The sequence below is a fragment of the Dipodomys spectabilis genome, unplaced genomic scaffold (genome assembly GCF_019054845.1).
Source record: "Dipodomys spectabilis isolate Male_0828 unplaced genomic scaffold, ASM1905484v1 ptg000460l, whole genome shotgun sequence".
NCBI classification, from domain to species: domain Eukaryota; kingdom Metazoa; phylum Chordata; class Mammalia; order Rodentia; family Heteromyidae; genus Dipodomys; species Dipodomys spectabilis.
In genome coordinates this window covers 94,959-100,743 of record NW_024871137.1, presented here as the reverse complement: position 1 = coordinate 100,743, position 5,785 = coordinate 94,959, and the positions used below count along the sequence as shown (strand labels likewise).

Genomic DNA, 5,785 nt, shown 5'->3' with positions numbered 1-5,785 from the left:
GAATTACAAGCCTTTACCACCACACCTGGTTCTTTTGATTTTTTTGATGAGGGTTATAATAGTTATGAAGTAGTATCATAGTAATTTTGAATTGCATTTCTCTAATGACTTCTGTTTACAAAGCATTAAGCCAGCATAAAAGTGGTATTAAACACAACTTTGTAAACCCACTGGCAATTTTCTTTGGGCCTGGCTTGCTTCACTTAATATAATTTTTTACAAGTCTTTCCATTTCCTAACAAATGGGGCAATGTCATTCTTTCTGATGGAGGCATAGAATTCCATTGTGTATATATCCCACATTTTCTTGATCCATTCATCTAGAAGGGACATCTGAGTTGGTTCCATTACTTAGGTATCATAAATAATGCTGCAATAAACATAGTTGTGATAGTAGTTTTAGTATGGTCTTGTTTGTGGTCATTTAGGTAAATCCCCAAAAGTGGGATTGCTGGGTCAAAGGGAAGCTTTATGTGGAATCTTTTGAAGAACCTCCATAATGCTTTCCAAAGTGGTTGAACACGTTTACATTCCCACCAACAATGCTGTATGGTTCCCTTGTGGCCACATCCCCTCTAGCATCTGTTGTAAAAATATGGAACGCTCCACGAATTTGCATGTCATCCTTGTGCAGGTGCCATGCTAATCTTCTCTGTATCGTTCCAATGTGAGTGTATGTGATGCTGAATTGAGCACAGAATATTTTTTATATCTAAAGTGCAATTGATTTTTTTAAACTACACAATTCAAAAAAAGGAAGTTCAAAAGAATTGTCGTAAAATTTTACAACCATATATTTCTTTTTTTATTTTTATTTTTTGTGAACATAATGTACAGAGGGGTTACAATTACATGGGCAAGATAATGAGTACATTTCTTATCAAGCATTGCAGCCTCCTCCTTTGTTTACTCTTCACATCTCTTCCCAGCCTCCTCCCCCCGCCTCCCCCACCCAATCCTCTCCTCCCCCTCTCCCCCCGCACCAAAGTTGTAAAGTTCGTTTTCGACATGACAACTTGTACTTCTCATTGTTGCAACGGGTCCACCTGTATCCTTAAATGACTTGTTTTTCCCCATCTCCTCCACAAATTATACCGACATCCAATATAGTGAAAGCAGGGGTTATACTATGGGGGAGGGACATACAAAGCAACAAAGAAATAATCTTATAAATGCATTAGAAACAAATGCATGAAAGAAAAAAAAACATTTAAATACATATCTAAGGGTTCATTTTCCTAACATCACATTATCTGACCTTTTTTGCTTGACTCATACATATACTAGATATTGCAAATAAGGGAAACCATGGGACCTATGTTTCTTTGGGCTTGGCTTACTTCACTTAATATAAATTTTTCCAAGCCTTTCCATTTCCTAACAAATGGGCCAATGTCATTCTTTCTGATGGAGGCATAGAATTCCATTGTGTATATATACCACATTTTCTTGATCCATTCATCTACTGAAGGGCATCTGGGTTGGTTCCATATCTTAGCTATGGTAAATAATGCTGCAGTAAACATTGTTGTGCTGGTAGCTTTAGTGTGGTCTTGTTTGTAAACATTTGGGTAAATGCCCAAAAGTGGGATTGCTGGGTCATAGGGGAGCTCTATGTGAAGTCTTTTGAGGAACCTCCATACTGCTTTCCAAAGTGGTTGAACAAGTTTACACTCCCACCAACAATGAAGTAAGGTTCCCTTCTATCCACATCCCCTCCAGCATCTGTTGTTATTAGATATTAGAGTTCTTGATTTTTGCCATTCTAACTGGGGTGAGGTGGTACCTTAATGTTGTTTTGATTTGCATTTCTTATATGGCTAGAGAGGTTGAGCATTTCTTCATGTGTCTATTGGCCATCTTTCTTTCTTCTTCAGAGAATTTTCTCTTTAAGTCTTTAGCCAACTTATTTCATGGGCAGTTGTAGAACCATACATTTCTTACATAAGCACACATTTAAGAATAAAGTCAAGATTGTCATGTCAAAAACAAAATAATTCCAGATGTTTGTTATTCAAGAAATGTATAGGAGGAGGAATTCAACTATTCTGTACAAGGCACCTGTCATAATGAACACTGCAGCAAGTGTTAAGGTTTGTTAAAAGTTTTAATGTTTTAAATATATTTAATTTTGGGAATTTGTTTATATATGCCAAAATTAGGACTGTTTGGCAGGTATAAAACTTTTCTATAAAGTATTTAAGATTTATAATAGCAGACATATCCTACTAAGTATGTACATTTCAGAATTTAGAGAAATTTTATTAATGAGAAGTCACAAAGTTTTTGTGTAAAGAAGCAGAATAAAGAGTTCACACTTTGTTTACTACACAGTTTCTGTTAAAACTTTAGGGCTTCCTTAGTTTATATGTTAATGAGGAAAAATGATGATATAAGCCATAAACAAATAATGAGATGTGCCATAAATAGTAATCTTAGTGGGTAACTTTAAAGACTGCTCATATTCTATAAAACTCTTGTTGAACATCACAACCTTAGTCAGTGTTAAATGTACAAGAATATGAGAAAATAGTAAAACCTAATATGTAGCATATTTCAAATAGTTAAAACACTGTTTTTTATTTTATTAATTAATATTTAATTATTGGTTTTCTTTATTTGTAGCATTGCTTTACTTGTTGACATATAGTACAACTTTTTTTGGGGGGGCATCCAGTCATGGGACCTGAACTCTGGGCCTGGGCCCTGTCCCTCAACTTTTCAGCTCAAGGCTAGTGCTCTGCCACTTGAGCCCCAGCGCCACTTCGGCTTTTTTCTTTTTGCTTATGTCGTGCTGAGGAATCGAACCCAGGGCCTCAGGCATTCAAGGCAAACGTTCTACCACTGAGCCACCTTCCCAGCCCTTGTACAACCTTTTGTAAGTCATCATTAGGAGGTGCTTTGAGAAGGTTACTTGGATGGCCAAACCAATTTTTATAGGTGCATGTTAATTTACAAAGAGGAAAATTAAGAACACAATATGTATTAAAAAATTATCAAATAGAGTCTGAATCAGGAGTGTTGATAAATGTTCACACCTAATATCTTAGCCCTAGGCTGAAACAGTGGTATTACAGAGTTGAGGCCACAAAACGTGACAGACTGTGTTTTGTTTTGTTTTGTATTTTGATTTTGTTGGTGATGGGGCATGAACTCTGGGGCCTGGGTGCTGTCACTCAGCTCAAGGCTAGCGCTTCCACTTGAACCATTGCACCACTTCCATCTTTTTTGCTTATGGGTGCTGAGGAATCAAACCCTGGGCCTTATGCATGCAAGGCAAGCACTCTACCACTGAGCCACCTTCCCAGCACCTGAGAGACTGTGTTTTAAAAAAACCATCTAAACAACATTTGCTTTCTGCTTTGGGTTATATAAGGAAATATATAAATATATTTTTATATTTTTGTGAATTGCACTTCTAAATTTATACTAACTTCAGCCACTTTATCCTTTTCAAAGTCATGAAATATCTCTGAGAGTTTGCTTCTGTGAAAATTGTTTTTGCATTTATAATTTCTTCTGAGTTATTTTTATTTTTATCAAAATAACTTTATATTTCATGTTGATGGGTTATCATACATCAAATGCCTTCAAATGTACATGTAGAGTTTAAAGATAGCAATATGAATATTCTCATACAGCTCTTGTTTATCTGTTATGCACTTCCTGTATATTGATATTTCTCTCTCTTTCAATCTCTCCCATTTCCTCTCTTTCTCTTTCATGCTCCATGTCTGGTACTTAGGATTTCGGCTGGTCTACTATTCCTTCAGTATCCACTGGTTTTGTGGGAACATGATAGCGACCATCAGTTACCCTTGCATTCTTTAAGAGTTATAACAGTTACATGATATTATTCTTTGCCATTCAAAATGGCAAAACAGCAAATCTAGGAATTCCTTTTCATTTTATTACTATTATAAATTTTATCTCATAAAAATTGTTGGGATGGATAAGATACTGTGACCTGTGACCTAAAAGTTCTTTTTCTTGGGGCTGGGATAGTGGCTCAGTGGTAGAGCGCTTGCCTTGCATGCCTGAGGCCTTGGGTTCGATTCCTCAGCACCACATAAGCAAAAAGAAAAAAGTTGGAAGTGGCGCTGGGGCTCAAGTGGTAGAGTGCTAGCCTTGAGCTGAAGAGCTGAGGGACAGCGCCCAGGCCCAGAGTTCAGGCCCCACAACTGGACCCAAAAAGAAAGTTCTTTTTCTTTTACAAACAACCTTTTTCTTTTATTATCAGTTAGTAACTACATATAATGAAAACAAAGCTATCCTATGGAAAGTAGACCGAAGTTGCTCACAGGGATGAAAAACAAAGGAATGTGAGAAGTGAGTACAAAGGATGCCCATCATAGAGCACAGATCCTAGGAGCAATTTATCATGTACACTTTGTGAGTATAACAATGTGCTGGAAGTATAGGTTAAGTCACTGAACAACTGATATATATATATATATATATATATATATATATACACATATTTATATCTGCATATTTATTTATATATGCATATATATGTTTTTATGCCCTTATCTATGTACAAATGTATGTTACCATACACACAAGTACACGTATACATATACACATGTATACATGCACACATGGAGAAAGACACATAGTTACAGACAACACAAGTTTCACTAGTTGTTGAATATGCCTTGGGTGGAATGCTTGGAACCAAATATGTTGAAGATGTATTTGTCTCTCAGAATTCTTTTACCACTCCTCTTATCTCTTAAAATTGGTAGTTTTTGACAGATTCGATTTGCAAAATGTGGTACAAGTGATAGCAAATCACTCAGAAATCTCAGTAAGTAAATGTCATATGGTGTTTCCTTGCTCCCCACAGAATGCTTGTTCTTGTAGACACTCTCAACAACCAGAGCAGCAGGAGAATACCTTGATAAAGAATAAAGTTATAAAGCTTTAAATGGCATCCTTACTTGAACTCTTTTCCAACAGCCATCATCAATTCCTAAGCAGATGAGTGAATCCTCAGAAGACTGGATTCTACATATACATTTAACCAACCCATGTGAAAAGTCTTATGTGAGAAATGCTGACTGAGGTCTTGCTGATTTCCTGGCTAAGAAAATAAGGAAAAAAAGAAAATTTTTTTTAATTTAATTTAATTTTATTTGTGAACATACTGTACAGAGGGGTTACAATTACATGGGCAGGATAATGCGTACATTTCTTACCAAGCATTGCAGCCTCCTCCTTTGGTTGACCCTTCACATCCCTTCCCAGCATCCCCCCTCCCCCACTCTTTGTTGCTTTGTATGTCCCTCCCCCACAGTATAACCCCTGCTTTCACTATATTTGATGTCAATATAACTTGTGGAGGAGATGGGGAAAAACCAGTTGTTTAAGAATATATTTTTAATGTTTTAAAGTTTGAGAATAATTTGTAACCTGTCAACAAATGTGTAGAACACAATTATACCAAGTGAAAAAAAAATGCTGGCTTTTCATTTATGTGCTCTTGGCCTTGGCAAGTGATTTTAGGTGTGTCAACACAAGTAGAATCAGCAAAAATCAAGCCATCACTTCTTCATTTAAGATGCAAGGAAAGGATACAGGTTGACCCATTTTAACAATGAGATGTACAACACAGTCTATCAGAGTGGGGGTGAATGGGGAAGTTGGGGATGTGTGAAGGAAAACTATGGTAGAGGAAAAACAAATGATGGGGTAACAATGCTCAAGAAGAAATGTACTCATTACTTTACTTAGGTAACTGTAACCCTTATGTACAGTATATTTACAATAAAAATATATGTTA

The 5,785-nt window shown here is 36.3% G+C and overlaps 1 non-coding gene across 1 annotated transcript; it reads right to left on the bottom strand.

The window, feature by feature from the left end:
* Positions 1–589: 589 nt before the first annotated feature.
* On the bottom strand, positions 590–696 carry LOC122098128. The gene has a single exon (XR_006145676.1). It is a non-coding gene; the product is annotated as a U6 spliceosomal RNA (small nuclear RNA).
* Positions 697–5,785: the final 5,089 nt, after the last annotated feature.